We start from the raw sequence: 24,943 nt of genomic DNA, 5'->3' as shown, positions 1-24,943 counted from the left end.
CCAGGCGGTCTAACTCCGGGCCCTCGAGCGCGGCACTTGGCAGCAGACAGCGGACGGCTAGCTCCACGCTCAAGCCGACTGTTGACCAGCTTTCAGCCCCGGAGAGCGAGCGGACCGGAGCGGACCCAAGCGTACGCCTGCGCGCTCCCTCCCGCCCCGCCCTCCAGCGGGCTCCTCCCAACCCCTCCACTTCTACCACTCTTCCCCGACCCAGTCTCCTGCGCAAGGCATTGTGGGACACAAACAAAGTGCCCCCCAAACAGGCTGGAGTGAGCGGAGCAGCGACAGCGGCGGCGGCGCTCGGGCCCCGCACGCGCCGCGACCGCCTTCCCCCCCTTCCCCAACCTCCCCCTCCCCCCTCCCCTCATTCCTCCCCCCTTCCCCCTCCCCACCCCGCGGGGAGAACGCTAGCTGCCTCCACGCTCCCCCAACCGCCAACCGCCCCCCAACGGCCGCCCGCGCGAGCGCGCCGCCGCGGCTCCCCGCTCCCTCTCCCACCGCCCCCCGCCGCCGCCGTCGTGAGGGGGTGGCTCGCTCGCCGCCTTTCCGCCCACCTCCGAGACAGCTGGGCCGCCGCCGCCATGCCCGAGCCGCAGGCTCTCCACGGGCCTAGGCGCGGCGGCCCGAGATAGGGTCCCCTCCGCCGCCGCCCGGGGGAGGAGAGAGAGAGAGCGAGCCAACCGTGCGCTCCGCCCCCTCCCCCTGGGGCTGTCGCTGCCGCCGCCGCCTCCGTCGGGCGGGGAGGAGAAGGAGGAGGACCAGGCCGCCGGGACCCAGCGCTGTCGTCGTCACCGTCCCCCACAGGTAACGGGGAGGCCGGGGGGGAGGGGGGAGGGTCGCGGCGGCCCGAGCGGTGTAGGAGGGAGAGCGCGAGGATCCCTCCGCTGTCTCTCCGTTCCCCTCGAGGGACCAGACAGCACCACCTCCCCCCGCCCTCCTCCCTCCCCCGCCGGGCGCAAGGGGGAAGGAAACCCCAAGCCTTCCCATCCCAGTCTGCGGGGCAACCCCGGCCGTCGCTAGGATCCCCACCCCCACGACATCTAACCGCGCATCGAGGTGAAGTCACGAGCCCCTCCTGTCCTGCAAAATTTCTCCCTATTTTTTTTTTGGAGGTGGGGAACATGCCACTAGTTTCCCTTTAGAGCCAACATCTTTCTGGCTTTGGGAGAGCAGGAGTCCGGTCTCACCTGAATCTGGGAGGACATGGGCTGGAGGTGCTCCCTCCCCCTTCCTTCCCCTTTTACTTGGTGGTTCCTCAGGAGAGCAGAAGAACAGGATGACACTTGTTAAAAACAAAAACACCCCGAAAACCTTCCTCTGTTTTCCTCCTCTACCGGGCATCCGTTTTAATTATAGTGCCGGGCCAGCTACTTGAAAAAGTGAAGGGCAGGTAGAGTTGGAACGGATGAAAGAAAACTGAATCTGTGTGGAGGTCCCCCCTTCTAGAGATAGGTTTTAAGAAGTTGGATAATTTTGTATTTCGTTGATTGTGTGTGGAAATTAAAACGAGTAAACACAACTTTATACCCCTTTAGTTGTGAATTGCTGTTAGAGTCAGGGAAGAATTCTGTTGCACCTCCCCATCGTTTCTTAGTTTGTCATTCAGATGTTGGCTAGTACCAAGTTCTAGACACTCCACTTGATGAACCACTGAACTGATTCCTGTGGCTAGTTTACACAGGAAATAAGTCTTGTTGGTTTCTTCCCTGCACTCATACCAGAGTGTAGAATGTAAGAAGGAGCTGTTTTCCGGTGGATAGTTCTTGTTTATTAAAGGTGGTTGTAACCTTTACAAGTGAGAAGCCATTCACACTTAAGGGTCACCAGCCCACAGTCTTCTTAGAGTTGAGTCAGAGTGGGGATATATACTGTACCATTTTTGTTAGGTGAAGTATTCTGTACCTTTGCAACTCTGTGCCTTCACTCATACCTGTGGTATTTTTCACACATCTCAATTACAGAAAGATTTTTTCAGTGGATGAGGGTAGCTACTTTTATAGAGAAGTAGAGAATTGCCTTGATCCTCCAGGGAGGTGTGGGGAAGGATGTAGATTTTTACTGACTTTTGAAAATCAGAGGTTTGGTTTTTTTTTTAAATGCATTAGATTCAGAAAACTAGACACACAAATTTAACTTAAAAATCAGTCTTCCAAGAAATATTTGTAGTAAGGATTTTGTGAATTTGTCTACTTATCATAAAGCATAAAACTGACATGTTCAGTACAAAAGAGTTGTTACATGATTGGTAAACACAGTACAGACGTTTTGATCAGAACTGAGATGGAATTCATAAATGTGGTTCCAAGTATTGCCTTGGATTTTAGTTTAAGAGGGAGAAAAGCATTAAGTGCCTACTGTGTACCAAGCCCTGTGCTAAGTGCTTTATAAATATTACCTCATTTGATCTTAGCCTTGTGAGGTAGTTGCTTTAAGTTCAAGGGAACAGAGGTTGACCAAAGCAGGCAAAGCCAGCTTAGGCAGTTCATCTGCCTTAATTAGCTAGGTGCCAAGAGGCTAAAGGTGTGCCTACATTCTCCCACTACTGTGTTAGTTCCTTATGTGATAGATATGGTGCCACAACCTTTTTGTTTCAAATCTAAGAGATGGGTTTGGAGAGAAGAAGCTTAAATTGTAGGAAATTCAACACTTAAAAAGTAGGAAAGCTATAGTAGTGGTGAACGTTGCTGTCTACTAAGCTGTAGCACAAATCCTATCATACCAGCCTGATTATCCTAGTGTTGCGTTGTGTTTCATTATCTACCAGCCCGGAACTACATTTGTAATCATTATTAAGCAAAAGAACTACTTTACCGCTATCTGCCCATTATTGGATAGTCTAATACTAAACTTTGAGGAGGTGCATTTTGCAAACTATAATTCAGATTTATCTTTGGCTTTCTTTGTCACCTTAGTTGTTTGGGAATTGAATGCTTAATTTAGAAGCTGCAGTTAGAGACACAGGTGTAACCCCAGTGCCTACCAAGCCAGAGCAGCTAGGTGGCACAGAGGATAGAGTACTAGGTTTCAAATCAGGAAGACTTGTCTTCCTGAGTTCAAATTTGGTCTCAGACACTTACTAGCTGTGTAATTGGCATAACTAAATAGCAAAAAACAACAAACCAAGCCAGTAGAGTCAAGACTAGAATGTATAAGCTTTCTTGTTACCAGCACTATTTTTTTTTCTTAAAAACATATATGTTGTATTTTGAAAGAAAGAACTTGGAAATTTTGAAAATTCTGAACCATATTTTAAATTGCCTTTGTTGTTTAGTCCATTTTCAGACATGTCCAACTATTTGTGGACCTCATGTGAGGTTTTCTTGGCAACAATACTGGAGCAGTTTGCCTTTTTTTTTTTTTTTTTTTTTTTGTGGAAACCAAGGCAAACTGGGTTAAGTGATTTGCCTGGGCTCACACAGCTGGTAAGTGTTGATGTCTGATTTGAGCTCGAGAAAAGTCTTCCTCCAGGCCCAACACTCTATCCACTGTGCCCTGCCTAGCTGCCCTTCAAATTACCTTGGCAACCAGGAAAGGGGGCAGGGGGAGGTGATAGCAGTGGTTTTTAGATAGTTCTCAGTCACCACCTAGAATGAGAAAATCAAACAAAATTTTATACTTACAACCTGTTGTCACATCTGACTAATAAACTGGTTGAAAGCTAGCTGATTTGCATGGAAATGGGTTGGGGATGTTTTGTTACCAGGTCACAAGAAAAATGCACATTTGAATTTTGTTGAGACTTAATTTCTCTTTGTGTTATTAGGTTAAGGTGTTAACTGGCATATGTGTGACCAGCAAGTTAACTTGCATTCCATTTATATCGAAAGCTGAGTCATGGGGCAGCTAGGCATCGTAGTGGATAGAATACCAGCCCTGGAGTTAGGAGATCTGAGTTCAAATCCAGCCTCAACCATTTACTAACTGATCCCAGGCAACTCACTTAACCCTGATTGCTTCCAAAATAAGAGAAAGCTAAGCCACAAAATAATAAAAATTGTGTTTTCATCACTTAGTACAGGGGTGGGGAACCTGTGGCCTCGAGGCCATAGGTGGCCCTCTAGGTCCCTCAAGTTTAGCTCTTGACAGAATCATGAAGTTTGGATTCAGTTAAATGGCCATACTTGAGGACCTAGAGGACCACCCATGGCCTTGAGGTCACAGGTTCCCCACCCCTGATTTAGCATGTTACAACTGAAATGGCTCTTAGGTTAAGCCCAGCCCCCCCCATTTTGCGGATGTAATTGAGGCCTAGAGAAGTTGAGTGATTTGCCGAAGGTCACACAGAACAGACCATGACTATGAACTCACATCATCTACCTTTAAATTCTGGATGTCCTCAAAGTCTGACTTTTGTATCAGTTAATACTTGGTTGTTAGATGCTCAGTGGTTAATGAGGTAGGAGCTTTAGGTGGAAGCTTGTTAAGATAGAGAAGAGGATCTGGGATCAGATGCTAGCCCAGCCTCTTAATACTTGCCTGACCTTGGACTGTCAGTCTTTCTGGGATTCATTTCTTTATGTGTAAAATAAGGGGATTGGATTAGATATTCTCTAGTATACCATCCAACTCTCTTAAATCTGTGATCCTGATCCTTAGTTGCAGAGTCAGATTTTGACTCAAAATAAGAAGAAACTTCCTCACAGAACTTTGGAAGTGAAATGTGCTGCCTCTGGAAATACCCTGGGGTCTCTCTCATTAGCGGTCTTCACTCAAAGGCTGGATGAGGAGTTATCAGGGATGGTTTTTAGAGAGAATTCTTGTTAAAAGATATGGGTGGGAAAGGGAGGGAGTCAGATTCATTGTCCTCTGAGGTTCCCATTCCGATTCTGTAATTATAGTTAAGGAAACTTGTGATTTGTAAACCTTATGGTCTTCTAAAAATTTCTCAAAGCTGTGGAAAAGTAGTATGGATAGTTTCATGAAATACAGCCATAAAATTGGTTGTGCTCAAGCAAAACCTGAATGATAATAAATGTTAAATTGAATGGTTACCCATCAGGAAAATTGATAGAACATATTCCTGCAATAAGTGTGTAAACCAGTGCTCTTCCCAGATGAGGAATAACTATTTTGCTTTTGAAATATTTTATTGATGCTTTTTCTCTTTTTACTTTGTCACTTCCTACTTGCCGGTCATTCAGTAGAACCCTCCTTTGTAACAATAATTGCAAATCATGGCCCCCAAAATCTACACATTGGTTCTATTAGTAACCTCATCCCCACACTTCTAATCTACAACCTTTCTGCTGCAGAATAGAGACACACTTTACTGTGAATCCTCTAAAGTCATTGGAGGCTTTTGATGTAGGCTCTTTGACTTTTGTTGACTTCTTCTGGCTGTATGTTTTGGTCTTCTTTGTCACCAAAGAAAGATTCCAGAGTCTGAGACTGAATCTGAGTCCATTTTCGCTGCCTGGCCATGTTCCCAGCCAACTACTTGACCCTTGAGTTTTTCCTTGGAGTATGACTGCTTGTAAAGAGTACTTTGCACTGTTGTTTTCAGAGCTATTTCTATACAGCCAGCTCTGCCACACCAGCACTCCTCCTTCCCCAAGAACCACCAACCTGGACCTGACACAAATTTTCAGCAGGCTCTGCACTCCTGCTCTGATCCTCCACTTAATTCCTCCCACCAGGTGGGCCTGGGGCCCGCAAATAACTGGAGCTGTAGTTCAGTAGCTGCACCACCTCTGCTGCCCTGGGGGCGGTGGCCAAACCACAAACTCTTTTCACTCTGTCCCCCGCATCTTTTCCCACTAACCTTCTCTGTTGTCTTTGGTGTTTGTGGGTTGAGAAGTCTGGTAACTGCCACAGCTCACTGATTCAGGGCGCTAGGGCCTATCCTGCCCTGCTCCTAGTCTGGTTGGTCCTGCCACCACCCACGCTGGGCTCCACTCTCCTCCGCCCCCAGCTCCATTCGGATAGACCTCATCCAACGACTATCCAGGGTGTCCTGGGCTGGATCCCTGCTTCCCTCTGCTATTTTGTGGGTCCTGCAGTTCTAGAATTTGTTTAGAGCTATTTTTTGTAGGTTTTTGGAGGGACTTGGCGGGGAGCTCACGCAAGTCCCTGCTTTCCAGCCGCCATCTTGGCCCATAGGATCCCAAACTTAAGATAGAAAGGACCATAGAGGTCATTCTAGTCCAGACCTCTCTCTTCAATGATGTGATTGATCCAAAGAGTTGCCTAGATCACACAGATATTTGTAGCAAAGGTAAGGTTTGAAATAGGTTTGTGATTCCAAATCCAGTGATCTTTCCACTACATGAATCCCCTGGGTTTTTTTGTTTTTGTTTTTGCTGTTTTGTTATTGTACAAATTGTTCTCGTGGTTCTGTTTATTTTGGTCTGCATCAGTTTCTCTAAATTCTTCACATTTGTTGTTTATGTTGCAGTAATATTAAGGAACAACTTATGCTGCTCATCTTGAAAGCCTTTAACTCAGAAAAACTTTGTGAAAGACCCATCCAAAAGTCAAGTGAGCTGCTTCGAAAGATAATAGTATATTCTTTTTAAATGATATCTTCAGAGATTGTATGACCACTTGCCAGTAGTAAATGGAATTTCATTTTTAGATATAAATTGGATTATTAGATGACCTCATCACTCTTAAGTTTTTTTGTCTTTTTTAAAGTTACCTCCCAAGATTGTAGGAGGGATCTAGGGTGGTCCTAGGATGATGGGAGGAGGGGTTTTGGTAGGGTCTTGAGGAGTCTAAGGAGGAGCTTGATGGGACTTGGATGAGGTCAGACTCCAGGAACCCAGAGAATGGGATTAAGGGTGGGAAGTAGCTGAAGGCTACTTGGAGGTAATAGACCATGTAGGGCTAGGCTAGTTAAGGGTAACAGATTTAGGCATAGACACTTTGATAGGATCTAGGGTGGAAACTAGCCAGACAGTGGAGGTAGCCTAGCCTAGAAATTTGGGCCTAGCAATAATGAAAGGTTTATGGCCTCAGGCAAATGCCTCATGTAGTGAGAAGATTCAAGGGGAGTTCAAGGGGGCTCCCACAATCTAAACCTCATCAAGACCTGTACTTAAGAAAACTAACTAGTGACCTATGCTTAATGGAGATTCAAGATCCAGACATTAAATGGTCCAGCCAAGAGGTGATTAGGACTTGAAGTAAGATAACAGCTGTGTGATCAGAGAGAAGGAGACAGTATTCAGGAAGTCCTATGGAGAAAGGAACTAGATTTGGCAAAGATTGGAAATGTGGGGTGGGTGAGAATGAAGAACTAATGATCAATCAGTAGGTACCCTAGCCTCCTATATACAGGTACACTATGCCAGGCAGTTGAGGATACAAGTTCAAAAAAATAACACAATACTCAAAGTGGGCTTCGGACAGGAACCTGGATGACTTTAAAAATGGTAACATCTACAGCAGACCTATAGGAGTTTAGAAGAGGGATGGGACAAGATGAGTTCTGCCTGAGAATGTTTATTTGAGATCCCTGTATTAGACATGTAGTTCAAAATGTCCGGGGTTGGTGATCTGGTATTGGACCAACTCAGGAGAAAGATTAGGCCTGGATTTGTAAATCTGGAAGTCATCTTCATAGACATGATAATTGAATCAATGGAAGCCAGTGAGATCATCAACTGTGAGAGTGTTGAGAAAATAAAGCTATGGAATATATCCATATTGGGCATTTGTGACATGGGTGATGCTTTAAAGACTGAGAAGGAGCAGTCAAACAGGAAGAGTATCAAAAGAGTAAAATGTTTTGAAAGTCTAGAGATGGGAGAGTTTCTAGAGTGAGAAGGTGGTCAAATAGCATCAAATGCTTCTGGAGGGTTCAATGATGAGGATTGAGAAAAAGCCATTAAATACAGCAATTAAGAAATTGTTGGTAACTTTGGAGAAAACAGTTTCAGTTAAGTGATGACTTTGCAAGACAGTTAGAAGCGTGTGAGGAGCTGGGGGGATGACAGGATGGAATGGATTCAGAACTGAAAATAAAATAAAATTTTAAAAAAGTCAGGCAGTCCTCCACTCCACATCAATCCCTACCTCATGTTCCTCATTTAGAACTCAGAGAGGGTCATTGGACATAGACTATTCTCCAAAATACTTCTAGTCAACTTCTATCCCTTTGGGGCTTCTGGCAAGCCACATCTGGAAAAATTGGCTTCTAATTCATGTGGTCTTCTCTGACCAATCCAAAGCTTGTCTCTTCTTTCTCTGTGGTAGTAGATTTTCTGGGGTATGTCTCTGGGGTATGTTTTATCCATTTTTTTATTCCACCCTACCATCTCCCTTTTTTAAAGTTTTGTTTCCTTATTAGGTTACTAGTAATTTTGTCCACTCTGGATTTTTATCTAACATACATTTATTCCATTCTGCTACCCCTTTGGATGTTCCTTGCCCTTACCCTGGGGTCTACTGTTTGAAGAGTTCTACCTATCACCTTGTTCAGATCTGGGCTTTTTTTGAGTGTTTTTGGCATTTGTTAATTTGTTAACACCTAGCCGCTGGTCTGTCCATTCTCTCTATTCCTTCAGTTTGCAAAGAGACAACTATCTTATGACTCTCTTTATCAGTCACTTTGACGGTTATGCCTTTGGCAGGCCCCCACCCTTTAGGACCTCACAGATTTGATTAAGTGCTTAGTGTATTGAGTTTTTTTTTTAACCTCCATTCCTTATTCTCCATGCCTAATTGTCTGGTCCTCCCTTGATATTACTGTGATTCCCGCAAAACCTGGAGATATATTTGACTATGCTATTTTTCTCTTCAGAACTTCTCTTTGATGTGACCTTCCTCCTGTCAAGCTTAGGATCTGTCATTCTTTTCTGGTTTAAAACTTGGTTATCCCTGTTGTTCTCCGAATTTACACCTTCTGTCCTGAGAGTACTTACAGGATTCTACACTCAGATTGTACCTTAGGCTTAAATGACTCTTTGGTACCTAAACTTGGGGGCATCTAGGTAGTGCAGTGGATAGAGAGCTGAGCCTGGAGTCAGGAAGACTTACCTTCCTGAATTCAAAAATGGCCTCAGTTATTTACTATCTGTGTGACCCTGGGCAAGTCACTTAACCCTGTATGCCCCATCTGTAAAATGATCTGGAGAGTCTCTGGCAAGAAAACCCTAAATGGGGTCACAAAGGATCAGACATGACTGAAAAATGGCTGCCCACCATGTCTTTACCAGTAGGGATACTTCATGATCACGTGTTTCTCAACTGGAGATTGACCACTGAATTGCTTAAAGTTTTGAAATCTTTCAAATTTCCTTTACCTTATTATGTAAACTGCTCTTTGGTTCTGCTTATTCTTTACCGCATAAGTTCATGCAGATCTTCCTAAGTTTCTCTGAATTCTTTGTATTCATCACTCCTTGTGGGGAGATAATATTTCAATACAATTCATATACTATGACATTCAGACATTCTCCAGTAGATGAGCACTAAGCTTCCTTCTAGTTGGTGGCTTTTATTTTAAAAGGTTGTTAAATTTTATATGGGATCTTTAACTCTCTGACTTCCTGAGATGATAATACCCAAATGTTGGTCTTGTGTCATTTTTGCCTTTTCTAGTGGATACAAGGTAAAATTAATTTGTACTTCTTGTGGTTTTTTTTTTCTTTTTTAAGTGATTTGGAGCATTCCTTTTATATGATTGTTGAGCCTGCATTTCTTCTTTTGAAAACTTCATGTTCATTAACCTTTGACCAAACTTATCTACTAGGAATTGCTTTTGTCTTTATATATATTGTCAATTGATTTTTAGAGATCAGAGCTTTGTTAAAGAAATTTATTAAAGAAATAAAGAAAATATTTTCCCAATGAAGCTATCTGCATTGATTTTGTTTCATGCATGGACTTTAATTTTATGTAATTAAAAATGTCTGTTTTACCTTTTATATTCATCTATAGTTTAATTCTTCAGAGACATAGCTCTATAAGGTATTTCCTTTAATTTTTTTTTGTTGTGTAATTTTAAAAAATATTTAGCTCATACAGTGTATTGTCGTATATGGTATGTTTGGTATAAACCTAATTCTACCAAACTACAAGTTTCATAACTGCAGATAAACATCATTTTTTCTTGTTATTTATTGTTATTCGCTTGACTTATTTTTCTTATCTTGTTGATATAACTTTGCTTCATGAGCGATCATGTGGCAGAAGTGAAGGATAACAGGTAGACAGCCAGAGAGCCCTACTTTTATGCTTCTGATGTTAGGAGGAAACAAGGAAAGCCTCCCTATGTGTTGGGTGGACCCCAACTACCTTTGTGAAACTTTTGAGGAGAAGCATATACAAGAAGAAAGGGAAGGAGGAAGGGAATAAGGATTTTATATAGTACCCAATATGTTCCAGATACTGTGCTGTTTTAGCTTTACAATTATTATCCATTTGATCCTCACAACAGTCCTGGGAGATAGGTGCTGTTGTTTTCCTCATTTTACAGTTGAAGAAACTGAGACAAATAGAGGTTAAGTGACTTCTCCACAGTGACATAGCTAGTGTCTGAGGTCAGATTTTAACTCAGATCTTCCTAACTCTAGGTCCAGTGCTCTTTTCCCTGTACCACCTAGCTGCCTCTGTATATCCTATGCACAAGTTGAACAGGATGGATGGGTAAGGTGGGTTACATATTGTGTACCATTGGAGAGAACTGAATCAGTAAGATTGGATGCATCTGAATATTGTTACAGAAATTTTTCAGATAAAGTGGCCGTGGACATCATTGCTTTAACTCACATATTTTTCATTACAAATAATTTTAGGTCTTGATTTAAAATAGACACTGATTGTCAAAAAGGTCCATTTATTCATATGCTTTTCAGTGTTTTTAAAAATGTGACTGAGTACTGTATTTTTGTCAAAAGTTTTGTTTCCATTGATAGTCATTTGACTTACTATTTTTTGTTATTAATCATGCTCTCATGTTTATAATTTTTCTAACATAGAGCATCTCCTGCATTCTTGGTATAAATCCATCCTAGTCATAACTAATAATTTTCACACATTCTTGTCACCACTTTGCTAATATTTTGTTCATTATTTATGCTTTAATATTCATTAGTGATACTATTTTACAGTTTTTCTTTCTCTGCTTTTTACCTCCCTGAATCCTTAACTTCTTCTGACACTTTACCAGCGATGACAGCGAGTAAGCCACTTAGTCTCCCAAAGTCCCAACTTCCTAATAGTGTAAAATTTAGTACCTCTATCAGAGATCGTGATGAAGATCAGGTGGAATAATTTGTAAAGCACTTTGCAAATGCTGTGGAAGCTGCATAGTACATTGGAGAGAGTGCTACAGTTGGAGTCAGAGGACTTGCTTCCTGTGTGACATTGCATAAATCATTTTAGCTCCTTGGACCTCTCGTCCTGTTCTTTGTCTGTGAAATGAGAAGATTGGACTAGACTAGATGATAATACCATTATAATGATAACAATAAACAAACATATACCAGGCACTGTGCTAAACTCTATAATCATTATCTCATTTGATCCTCACAACAACCCTGGAAGATAAGTACAGTTTTCCCTGTTTTACAGATATGGAAACTGAGGCAAACAGAGGTTAAGTGACCTACCCAGGATCACCTAGTAAATGTGTGAGGCTAAGTTTGAACTCAGGTCTTACTAACTCCTTGCTGAGTGCACTGTCCACTGTATCATCTAGCTGCCCTTAGTTGACTTTTAAGGTCCTTTACAGCTTCAGATATTTGGTTGTATAATCTTGTCATTTGAAAATTTCTCTGAAATTCACACTTTTCTTAATGACAGGAACACTCCAACTCATTGTAGACAGAATAAATAAATGAAGAATGATAGATCTTTAAAGTTGCTTATTCTTGGAATTTAAAAGAAAATAGATCTAAAATAAGTATCTTTTTATAGTCTTCAGTAGGAGGTTAAAATTAACTGGGCTCTACTTTGAAAGACTACTCTTGTTATTAATTCAGTTTTATATAATCACAGATTTTTAGTGCAGGAAAACAGCTCACTGGATGTTGATAAGTTTGTTAACTGCCAGGTGTGTGGTTTGGAAGCTACCTCATCTTTATATAAAGTGACCCTTTAGTAAAGTACTTAGTTGTGTTATGACAAAAGTGCCATGTTTCACATTGTCCAACCTTGTATGGCTAGAGTAAAAGTTGACAGACACTGGCTTTCCATTTTCCTATGAAAGCTGTAATGTACCTTCCTTGCACTGACATTAAAATCTTCGGTTTTCTTTGTTTTAATTGTTTTCTAACAGAGCTGTACTTTTTCAACTTTTCCTCAGTAACGTTTTGATCCTATTTCCATAAAATAGTACTGTGAATGCCAACCTTTCTGAAGTTTTAGATTCATATTTTATATATAGATAGAAACTTAAGATTTTATCTTTATAGCCATATGCTCTCCTTTCTGAAAGTATTTTGTCTTTTTTTTTTTAAATAAAAAGTATTCTAAAATTGGTTCGAGACATTTTGTTATGAGATCGTTCGAGATAACCATAGGATGTCGTGAAAACAAGATTGCAAGTCTCAGAATGTCAGAATTGGAGTGGGCATCATTGGCCATACAGTTCAACTCATCCTGAAAAGGGTTCCTCCATAACATACTGAACAAGTGTTCAGTATTTGCTTGAAGACTTCCAAGGAGGGGGCAACTACTACCCTTGAGACAGCTCTTTACATTTTTGGATAGCTCTAATTGTCATTATGGCTTTTTTAAAAATCAAATTTGTCTTCCTGCTGGCACCTCCCACCCCTTGTTTCTGTTTTACCTCCTGTCAAGAACAAATTTAATCCTTCCACTTGAAAGCCCTTTTTCAGGTACTTTGAAGACCGGTATCTTGTTTCTCCTGACATCTCTTCTCTATTCTAAACATCTCCAGTTCCTTCACAGATCCCCATTTGACCTAGAGCTAGAAGCCCTTCACTAGTCTGTTTACCTTCCTCTGGACTCTCTCCAAGTCTTCCTAAAATGTTATGTTGAGAATGCCAGGTGTGGTCTGAGTGGGATAGAATGTAACTCCTTATCCATGTCTTACTTTTGAGCTTACAGTATACTGGAACCTCAGTTTCACATAAACTACCTTCTACCCATGTTTTTTCCATCTTGTACTTGTGAAGTTGTTACTCAGTTTTGCTCAGTGTTCTAGCCCATCCCGATTTTTTTTCAGTCCTTTTATCCAGTGTATTACCCAACTCTGTCTTTTGTCTCATCTATAAATTTTATAAGTATGCCATCTATGCATTTATCTAATTATTTAAAATGTTAAAACAACAGGGGCACTCCACTGGAGATTTCCTTCCAAGTCAACATTAAACCATTAATGACTTATTATCTGAATCTCTCCTCCCCCATCATAAGGAGGAAACAAGTGTTTTTCCTCATCTCATCTCCAAAACCAAGATTAGTCATTATTGACTGTTATGATCACATGCCAACTTTTTAGATTGGGGGTGGAGGTGGCGTCACTAGATGAAACTGTTCAGATCCGTCTTGTTGACTTTCCTTAAAATCCTGCTTTTGATACTTACTAAATGTATGACTTTGGCCAAGCCATTTAACCTCCCTGAGGGGTTAGACTAGATGGCTTCTGAGATCTCTTCCAGTTTTAAATCTGTGATATTATACTCCTATATTATCACCGCTTTTCTCATTTTCCAGCCCAATAGGCATGTTGACTTGAGGTAGTTCATTTGACTAGTTCTTGATGACGCCTATTCTGTAACACCTATGAGACACATTCTTTTGCTATAATACATTCTAAGAGTTTGTCAAGAACTGACCCATTCACCCCTTCTCTGGCTTTTGAATAAGGTGCTGAGCCATATTCCAGTTATGAGTCTTATTTCAAATTTGACTCTTTGCATTATACTCTAGTTCATTTTCATAGCATTTTTTTTTCCAGTTGGCCATATTTTGTTCATTTGTGTACTGAAAGCTGAGGCCATGGGGTTTTTGGCTGGCTCCTTCCTTGGATGTTGTACTTTTATTTTTCCTCCACCTGATTCTCTGTCAAACTGTCCACAGCAGCTGTTCCAAAACTTTGTTCTCAAGCCTTCCATACCACTCCCTTATGTTTGACTGAAAAAATAGAAGCTCTTCTTCCTGGGCTTCCTTTTCTTCATATTCTGTTTCTCAAAGCCCCTTAATTTCATCACATTTTCTCTTTTACTTCAGTGTCTGTTGAAGAGGCACTCCTCCCCAAGTCTAACCCTTCTACACATACCCTTGATTCATCATCCCTTTCTCCCATAAATTTCTTCTGAAATTCATCCTTTTTCTCTAATCCTTCCCTGTCTATTGGTTCCTTTCTTGATACCTGCAAACACTCAAGTCTCCTCCATTCTTAAAGGTTCCTCACTAGAGAGATCTACTATCCTTCAAGCTGTCATCCTTTTTACAGTCTAAACTCCTTTTAAAAAGCTGCCGATATTTATTGCTGTCACTCCTCTCAATTGCTTGGCTCCTTCCCATTTGACATCCATTTGTAATGTCAACCCAAAAATACTGTCTCCCAAGTTACTAATAACTTCTTTTTTTAAAAATTTATTTATTTAACATATTTAGTTTTCAGCACTGATTTTCACAAGAGTTTGAATTACAAATTTTCTCCCCATTTCTACCCTCCCCCCCATTCCAGGATAACGTATATTCTGGTTGCCCTGTTCCCCATTCAGCCCTCCCTTCTGTCACCCCACTCCCCTCCCATCCCCTTTTCCCTTCCTTCCTTGTAGGGCAAGATAAATTTCTATGTCCCATTGCCTGTGTATCTTATTTTCTAGTTGCATGCAAAAACTTTTTTTTTGTTTTTGAACATCTGTTTTTAAAACTTTGAGTTCCAAATTCTCTCCCCTCTTCCCTTCCCACCCACCCTCCCTAAGAAGTCAAGCAATTCAACATAGGCCACATGTGTATCATTATGTATAACCCTTCCACAATACTCATGTTGTGAAAGACTATATTTTTCTCCTTCCCAACCCATCCCCCTTTATTGAATTTTCTCCCTTGACCCTGTCACCTTTCCAAAGTGTTTGTTTTTGATTAACTCCACCCCCATCTGCCCTCCCCTCCATCATCCCCCCCCTTTTTTTTTATCTTCTTCCCTCTTCTTTCCTGTGGGGTAAGATACCCAATTGAGTATGTATGGTATTCCCTCCTCAGGCCAAATTTGATGAGAGCAAGATTCACTCATTCCCCCCTCACCTGCCTTCTCCCCTCCTCCCACAGAACTGCTTCCTCTTGCCATCTTTATGTGAGATAATCCACCCCATTCTATCTCTCCCTATCTCCTCTCTCAATATATTCCTCTCTCATCCCTTAATTTGGTTTTATTTCTTTTAGATATCTTCCCTTCATCTTCAACGCACCCTGTGTCTGCTCTCTCTCTCTCTCTCTCTCTCTCTCTATATATATATATATATATATATATATACACACATACATATACACATACATGCACATTCACTTACATATATATAAATAAACATATATGTATGTATATATGTGCATATTCCTTTGAGCTCCTATGATATTGAGGTCTCATGAATCATACACATCATCTTTCCATGTAGGAATGTAAACAAAACAGTTCAACTTTAGTAAGTCCCTTATGATTTCTCTTTCTTGTTTACCTTTTCATGCTTCTTTTGATTCTTGTGTTTAAAAGTTAAATTTTCTATTCAGCTCTGGTCTTTTCACTGAGAAAGCTTGAAAGTCCTCTATTTTATTGAAAGTCCATATTTTGCCTTGGAGCATGATACTCAGTTTTGCTGGGTAGGTGATTCTAGGTTTTAATCCTAGCTCCACTGACCTCCAGAACATCATATTCCAAGCCCTTCCGTCCCTTAATGTAGAAGCTGCCAGATCTTGGGTTATCCTGATTGTGTTTCCACAATACTCATTGTTTCTTTCTGGCTGCTTGCAGTATTTTCTCTTTGATCTGGGAGCTCTGGAATTTGGCGACAATATTCCTAGGAGATTTCTTTTTGGGATCTATTTGAGGAGGCGATCAATGGATTCTTTCAATTTCTATTTTGCCCTGTGGCAATAGAATATCAGGGCAGTTCTCCTTGATAATTTCTTGAAAGATGATATCTAGGCTCTTTTTTTGATCATGGCTTTCAGGTAGTCCAATAATTTTTAAATACTCTCTCCTGGATCTGTTTTCCAGGTAAGTGGTTTTTCCAATGACATTTCATATTGTCTTCCATTTTTTCATTCCTTTGGTTCTGTTTGATAATATCTTGATTTCTCATAAAGTCACTAGCTTCCACTTGCTCCAATCTAATTTTTAAGGTAGTATTTTCTTCAGTGGTCCGTTGGACCTCCTTTTCCATTTGGCTAATTCTGCCTTTCAAGACGTTCTTTTCCTCATTGGGTTTTTGGAGCTCTTTTGCCATTTGAGTCAGTCTATTTTTTAAGGTGTTGTTTTCTTCAGTGTATTTTTCAGTATTTTTTTGAGTCTCCTTTAGCAAGTCATTGACTTGTTTTTCATGGTTTTCTCGCATCCTTCTCATTTCTCTTCCCAATTTTTCCTCTACTTCTCTAACTTGCTTTTCCAAATCCTTTTTGAGCTCTTCCATGGCCTGGGACCAGTTTATGTCTTTCTTGGAGGCTTTTGGTGTAGGCTCTTGCACTTCGTTGACTTCTTTAGGCTGTATGTTTTGGTCTTCTTTGTCACCAAAGAAAGAATGCAAAGTCTGAGACTGAATCTGGGTGTGTTTTCGCTGCCTGGCCATATTCCCAACCAACTAACTTGACCCTTGAGTTTTTCAGTGGGGTATGACTGCTTGTAGACTGAAGAGTTCTGTGTTCCACGTTTGGGGGGGGGATGCACCAACTCTGCCACACTAGCACTCCTTCCCCAAGAACCCCCAACCCGGACTGGGCTTAGATCTTCAGTAGGCTGTGCACTCCTGCTCTGATCCACCACTTAATTCCTTCCACCAGGTGGGCCTGGGACTGGAAGCAACAGCAGCTGTAGCTGCCCCACCTCCGCTGCCCCCCGGGGTGGTGGCCAAACTGTGAACTCCTTCCACTCCCACAGCTTTTCCCACTAACCTTCTCAGATGTCTTTGGTGTTTGTGGGTCGAGAAGTCTGGTAACTGCTGCAGCTCACTGATTCAGGGCACTAGGGCCCTCTCCGCCCGGCTTCTGGTCTGGTTGGTCCATGCCGCTCACGCTGGGCTCTGCTCCGCTCCCAGCTCCATGTGGGATAGACCTCATCCAGAGACCATCCAGGCTGTCCTGGGCTGGAGCCCTGCTTCCCTCTGCTGTTTTGTGGGTTCTGCAGTTCTTGAATTGGTTCAGAGCCATTTTTTATAGGTTTTTGGAGGGACTCGGTGGGGAGCTCACTGCTTTCCAGCTGCCATCTTGGCTCCGCCATAACTTCTTTTTAAAAATTATATATATATATTTTTCTTCCCATCTCCTGAGATGGAGTGAGGTGGGGGGAACAAATATGCATAGTTAAGCAAAACAAATTCCCACCATGGGTATTTCCAAAGTGGGGGGTGGAAGGGCGAGTGAGACTCACAAGTACGAGATGGGGAACTAGTTTATAGTTCATGTGAGAAAGAACTGAGGGTTTTAGTACAATGCAAACTCAAGCGTAAGACATGAATAAGGAATTTCTCATTCTGTCTTAGACCACATTTGGAGCATTGTGTTCAATTCTGAATGCACCCCAAAGTCCATCACCTCTCAAGATACAGTTAACATGCTTCATCATGGTTAGTTATTGCATTGATTGAAATTCTTAAGGCTTTCAAAGGTTGTTTTTTTTTTAATTAGTGACTTCTTAAAGTAAATTGCTTTGTTTAGTAAATGCTCAATATTTCTTTACTGACTGACATAACTAACAAATAATCCAATGGACCTTTCTCAATTTCATCCTTCTTGACCTTTTATTTGTATTTACCACTGTTGACTACCCTCTTCTCCTAGGTTTGTGTTTGTTCCTGTTCTTGTTCTTTCTCTTTCTCCCTCTCCCCTCCCCCTTTCTCTCTTTCCTCCCCCTCCCCTTCCTTCCTCTCCCCTCCTACTCCATTTTTTTTTTGAACCTGTTCTCTCTTGATTCCTTTTTCCCCCATATAACTATTTTCTCAGTCTCCTTAGCTGAATCATTCCTTTCCTGTCCCTTTAACAAGGGGTATGCTGCATTGCTTTTTTCTAGGTCTTCTTTCTACACTGTCTCTCAAGACTTCTCAGCTCCTGTTCAGCTGTTATCTTTGCAGGCGCAGATCTATACATTTAGCTCTAGTCCTCCACTGAGCTCCAATCTCACATCACCATCTGCCTGCTGGACATTTTCTACTAGATTTCTTGTAAGAATTACAAACTCGGTATCTCTTAAAAAAAAAACTCCTCTTTCCTCCCCCCAAAATTCATCTATCCTTCCATTCGCCCTGGTGAATCAGGACACTCATCTCATCAAGACACTTTCTTACTCCACCTATCCGTTCAGTTGCCAGGAAACATAATTTTACAGAACAGATGTACTTAGTATTTGCTAGGCACTGGGCTAAGCACTGAGGATAAAGAAAACCAAAACCATGGTCTCTGCCCTCTAAGAGCTCACATTCTAATGTGAGGAGACAACTATGAACAAACAACCATGTTCATACAAGATAAATATGGTGCAAATGAAAGGTAATTTCAAAGAGAAGATACAGTATGTGTTTGGAGGAACCAGAACCATAAAAGGGCTCCTGCAGAAAGTAGAATTCAGTTTTGAAGGAAGTCAGAAGGCAGAGATGAGGTGAGAGAGCATCCCAGGTATATGTGGGACAGCTGCTGCTGTCACTTTTACCTGCCACAACATATTTCACATCCAAACCCCTGTCACTCTAGTTCAGGCCTTCATCACCTCTCACCTAACCAATATGAAAGCCTCCTATTTGGTCTTCCACCCTCAAATCTCTACTTTCTCTTGTATCAGAAGTGATACTCTAAAGCACAAGTCTGAACATGTCAGTCTTCGACTCAGTAAACTCCCTATTTCCTCTGGGATCAAATACAAACTCCTTTGTTTTACATATATACATAACACACACACACACACACACACACACACATAAATGCATTACTGCATATGCTGCTAACCTATTAGCAGCAGCATACTTGCCAGCTGCTCAGGGTAGGTCATCTGTTAATAGATTCTGGTCTATTACTGTCTACAAAAGGCTTCAGCTCCACAAAGACTGCTCTGGGCACATACTTGCCAACCCCTTTCTCACTGAGGAAGGTATTGAAGGAGTCCTCATCACCCCACCCCCCCAGGACCTGTTGCTGGACATGATACCATTGGGTTGGATACTGTGCTCTAAGCAATATAATTTCCAGTAGGCATTGCCCATCTGCATTACAGCCTGGTGAACATGGATAGAGATAACATATACACATGATTGTTCTGTGTGTAAAGATTGGAATGGTGCTGTTGAGTTCAGACAGGTTACAAGTCTCTGTCAATGCAGCAAATCAGTTTTCATTTTATAGATATGTATGTTCACGTGTGTGTATGCAAATCACTTTACAATCTGCATCCAACCTACCTCAGCTTTTTTTGTCTCATTTAATTATAAAAATTCTTACAGAGGGATGATTGATCCTATCATAACATTTCATATGTAGAAATTTGTTGAGCCATTCCCTACTCACTAATAGGTACTCTCCCCCTTAATTTCCAATTTGGGGCTACTACAATAAGCTATTTATAAATGTTTGTTTGTAATGTGTTGGGTGCAAAGGATAAGCACAAAGAACCAGGAGAACATTATACACAGTAACAGCAACATTGTGTGATGATCAACTATTCAGCAATACAGTGATCCAAAACAATTCCAAAAGACTTGTGATGGAAAATGCTGTCCACACACAGAGAAAGAACTATGGAGTCTGAATGCAGATTGACACATGCTGTTTTCACATGAAATAGAGGTGAAAGGCTATACATAGATCTTTTTTTTTTTTTTTTTTTAGCTATTCCAAATATTTTAATAAGAGTTCTCTGGAAGGCATTTGAAACACCAGTTTGTGAGGATAAACTCCATTGGAGAGAGAGAATACAGAATGCAGGTAGCCATGGAGCTGAGGAATTTTCTTGATTTGGGGCAGGATCTGAGAGTCTACTGTTTTCTGATCTGTAAGGGGTTGGTTCCAACCCTGGGGCTGTCAGGACCGCTAGCACTTGGCCTGTTTCCTGGGTAAACCAGACAGGCTTAGTAGGAGTGGAACAACATGGCGCCCAGAGGAAGGGCCTCCGCCTTTGGGAAGCCCCTATGGTCTTCCTATACATGCAGGCAGAGCCTATCGACAAGGAAAACACGAGCCCGGAAGGAGAGACCCAGTTGGCCATTACCTAATGCTTCTGAACCATTACCTAATGCAGTGCCTTGTTACTTTACTAGGACATCTTTGATACTTTACTGGGACATCCTGCCTCACATAGCCCTCTGGTACAGACATGCTGCCTATATTGCAACATGCCTGATTATTCCCATGCCCATGCAGATACCCATACCGAAACATTTCTGTTCTTTCCCATGCTGTTGTCGTCATAATCATTACCCCTTGCTTATAGTCATGCATTGCAAACCCTATATAAAAGGATGATTTCCCCCAATAAATCGGAGTTGCTTCCATCTTAACTCCCGCTTCATTCATCGAGACAGGTCCTTGCTGGTCAAGGACCCCCAGAGGAGACCCCAACACTGATTAGCCTGTGCTGCTCTGTAATCTCTCTTTCTCTGTGTCAAAAATCTCCTTCTTGGCGTCTAGGTTTATGGAGCTGCTGCTTCTTGAAATAAGCATCAGTAAGATGATTTGGAATTTTTATACCTGAAAGGATAACCCTGGTAGAGGAGGCAATTACAAATTTCTGATGGGTCCTTCTCAGAGGAACACGGTTGATGGTCAGAGGTCCAGTCACCGGTAGCAAGCCACTAACCAGCTGCTTCAGGAAAATCACTCGCTTGCCCTGTGGCAGCCTGTGAGCATGATCAGAACGGTGCCTGGCTTGATGCTACTTCGAAGTCTCCTCACATGCTGACTGAAGGAAGGGCTTTTTGCCATGACTTAGCAGCTTTCTAGGCACATGCTCAGTAGGGTAATACCGAGGCATTTTGCGAATCTAGACTCTGCGGGTTCCTCCATTCGTGTCACCACCAACTGGCTTTGAGATAGTAGCAGGCACCTTCTCCTTTCTTTTTCCTTTCCATCTGAGTTTTAGGGTGCAGTGTATTTCTGATTGTACATGGCTCTCCAAGAATACATTGCAGACCTGTAGTATCTACCAATCCATTGGGCCAGGACTGGGTTCCTACTGCAATGCCTTGGAGGTTTTTTCACCACCATTTCAGCCACATCTTCCTTTTTGTTCTCTTTCCTTTTTGACCTTTTCCTTTGGTTCCTTTGGAGGCTTTTTGTCCGCCATCTTGAGAGAAGGGAAAGACCTGTACATACACCTTGATGAGCTTTCTGAAGAGAAATATTTGATGAGGCAATGAGTTGAAGATTTAAGTCAGGAGGCATGTTGATATACACACGGTGTCTTCATTTTGTGAGTAGTTTACAATGAACTGATGATGGCAAGGAAAAGCTAAGGACAAAAAGGGTGGATTTTTTTTTGTTAGGTATTTTGGAGAAAAGAGAAGAGTCAAAGAAGGAGTAATGACTTGTCTTTTCCCCTTTTAAGAGAATAATCTTTGGATTAGAAAGGATGATTCAAAAAAAATGACTTATGGGGAATCGACACCCAAGATAAATAAGGGCGTATGGTAAGAAAGCACCTATTTTCAGTGAGTTTAGGTCACTTTAAAAAACAACTTTTCCAGGATATATGGTCACTGAGGCTGGCAAGAAGATGTCTGCATTTTATGGTAGTGAATTTTATAAGATAGATTTACATATATTAGGAGTATATGCTCAGAAACTACTGAAAGGGGTTAGCTATGAGGAAAAAAATTTGGAGGGCATTGGTGTATGTAGTTTGAATTCTAGTTCAGCCATTTACTAGTCAACAATAGTATTTGGAGTATTAACTGGGTTGTTGCAAGGCTTATATGAGATATTCTTTTTTTAATTTAATTTTAATTATTTTGTTACATTTTAAGTTCTGAACTGTCTCCCTCCCTCCCCACCCCACACAGATGTGTGATGTGTGTGTGTGTGTGTGTGTGTGTGTTTGTGTGTACACACACAACACATATTTGTAAAACCATAATAGGCATACTTGTATTTATCAGTTCTTTCTCTAGAGGTGGATAGGATCTTGTTTCATAGTTCTTTGTGGTTGATTTAAATATTTATAATACTTATAATAGCTTAGTCATTCACATTTATTCAAACAGTATTGCTATTATTTTTCTTGGTTCTGTTCATTTCACTCATTTTATGCAAGTCTTTCTGTGTTTTTTTCTAAAATCAACCTGTTCGTCATTTCTTACAGCACAGTAGTATTCCATAACGATAATTTTTTTAATACTGGAAAACTTTATTGTAGGTGGAGTGGGATAGCTGGACACAGTTTAGGTGATTCCAATTTTGTTGGCAACATCATAGTCTGGAGCAGGTCGTTCATAGGCCTCCTCTCCATCAGGCTGGATCAGCGTGTTGACCTTGGGCACATAGATGTCATACAGCTTCTTAACCGCCTGCTTGATCTGATGCTTGTTGGCCTTGGCATCCACAATGAAGACTAGGGTGTTGTCCTCAGTCTTCTTCATAGCAGACTGTGTGGTCAAGGGGAACTTAATGATGGCATGAGGGGCACTTTTCCGAGGGTATTTGAGCTGTCTTCTTAGTCTTAGTGTCTTGGAGTTGTCAGAAGGTGGGGAATGTTCGGATCTTCTTTTTGTGTCTATGGACGCCCTTCAAAACGGCCTTCTTGGCCTTCAAGGCCTTGGACTTGGCTTCTGTCTTGGTGAGGACAATGGCTTCCCTCTTCATCTTCAGCACCATCTTGGGGGAGAGGCCACAATATTCTTAATGTGACTCATCAAGCCAATATCTCTTGGGATCTTGATGATATAATCTAACTTTAAGAGCTGTAACTCCAAACTTTGCACCACCTGCATATTCAACCAGTGTTCCATTTTTGTCTTCATCCAAGTAATTAATGAAAATGTTGACCAGGAGAGGACCATCCACATCACTTCATTTTAACCACAGATAATACCATGAAACCACTTTGACAAAATCTCAGAAATGCTGAGGAGGTTAATCTGGTATATAACCTGTTTTTGATAAGTTCGTGATTTAATGATCACTGATTCTTTTTCTAAATGCTTACAAATCATGCCTTTAATGTGTTCCAGGATTTGGCCAGGAATTGAGGTATGGCCATAGATGTAAAGTTAGCAGATCAGTCAATCAACAATCATTTATTAAGGGTGTACTCTGTTATAAGACACTTTGTTTCATTCTTCTACCTCTTTGGGTGGAACAGAGAGAAACAAAGTTAGATAGTGAAAATGATGTTGGCTTTTTTAAACGAATAGATGAGATCTTTTGAGATCATATGGTCTAACCACTTCATTTTATAGTCGAGGTTAAGTGATTTCAGCCCATGGTCACACAGGTAGACAGTTGTAGAGCCACATTTTGAAGTAGGGCCTCTCTCTGACTTCACATCCAACATTCCTGAACCACACTACTTCACAGAAAGCTGCCAAAGGAAAGGCAAGCCAGCCTAGGTCAGAAATGGAGGTCAAAGCTCCTGTGCTAATCAGAGTGAACCTGCGGGATCTGATGATCGGTAGCCCCTGTACTTCAGGACTGGGCGGGAAAGGTCATTTTAATTACTAGCTCCTTCCCTTTGGGATTATTTCCAATTTATCATGTATACAGGGATGTGCTGGTAAATGTTTAACATCCTACAGGGGAAGTGGGGGGGGGTGTGAGTATATGATCTGCTTTTAAGTTTAATCTGCATTATTAACATTTTCTCCATCACTTTCTTAAATATAAACAGTTAACAAAACAATAAATCAAGCCCTGATTTGTAGTTTATTGATTTCTGAAATATAAAGGCGTAAAATGGGCTAGGTTTGAAGCTAGAACTAGGTTGAGCAGGCTGCAGCATACCCTGCCTGCATTTTTGTTCACGCATAATTGTTTGCATGTCATCATTCCCTTTAGACTTGTGAGATCTCGGAGAGCAGGGACTGGTGTTTTGGGATTTTTTTTTTGGCCTTTATAACCTCAATATAGTACAGTGCCTGGCACATAGTGGGTACTTTATTAATAAATTGCTTATTGACTGACCTACTTAATCTTTAAAATAAAAAATGAAATGTCTGGGAATGATTGTGGAACTTACATTTCTATTATTTATCAGTTTGGTCAAATAAATGAAGATCATATATGTTAATATTAAGTTAGCACCAACATTATGCCATGTGTTAGCCATTCATTTTTCCTGCTTTTTGATGTCTTTCTTTGCATAGTTGTAATCAATGTGCATACAGACAGTTTTTACTGTACTAAGTGAACCAATCCATAGACCTCTACAGATCTCTATGTAAAGAGGTTTTTGTGTAATTTGAATTTGCTCCTACCCACCCACTTCATTTAGCATATAACAAAGGCATACATAAAATAATACTTTTACTTTACTAATGGTACTAACACACATAAAATATTTGTTGTTGTTCAGTCATGTCCAACTCTTCGTAACCCTATTTGGGGTTTTCTTGGCCAGTATGCTGGAGTGGTTTGCCATTGCCTTTTCCAGCTCATTTTACAGATGAGGAAACTGAGGCAGACAGGATTAAGTGACTTGCCCAGGATCACACAGTTCGTTAAGTGTGTGAGGCCAGATTTGAAATGAGGAATATGAGCCTTACTTCAGACCAGACATGCTATCCACTGTGCCACCTAGATGCTCATGTATAAAATATATGCAGTCTTACTTGTTTAGTTTCTCTCTTTTATATGAGTAGTTTGATCCTACTTAGTATAATGATATGAAAAGTATGTT

At 41.3% G+C, this 24,943-nt stretch overlaps 1 protein-coding gene across 6 annotated transcripts in view; it reads left to right on the top strand.

Annotated features, from left to right (window-relative positions):
* Nucleotides 1-447: 447 nt before the first annotated feature.
* Nucleotides 448-24,943, top strand: part of ZBTB44 (zinc finger and BTB domain containing 44) — a 64,598-nt gene continuing 40,102 nt past the window's right edge. Inside the window, exon 1 of one of the 6 annotated variants that reach the window (XM_036742849.1) lies at nucleotides 448-804. The gene's annotated coding sequence lies outside the window, so the exon portion shown is untranslated. The remainder of the gene's footprint in view (nucleotides 805-24,943) is intronic. The other 5 variants (XM_036742850.1, XM_036742845.1, XM_036742851.1 and 2 more) reach the window with 5 other exon arrangements.

The sequence above is a fragment of the Trichosurus vulpecula genome, chromosome 2 (genome assembly GCF_011100635.1).
Source record: "Trichosurus vulpecula isolate mTriVul1 chromosome 2, mTriVul1.pri, whole genome shotgun sequence".
Classification (NCBI taxonomy): Eukaryota; Metazoa; Chordata; class Mammalia; order Diprotodontia; family Phalangeridae; genus Trichosurus; species Trichosurus vulpecula.
The sequence above is the reverse complement of the archived record's forward strand: the minus strand, read 5'-3'. Positions and strand labels throughout refer to the sequence as shown.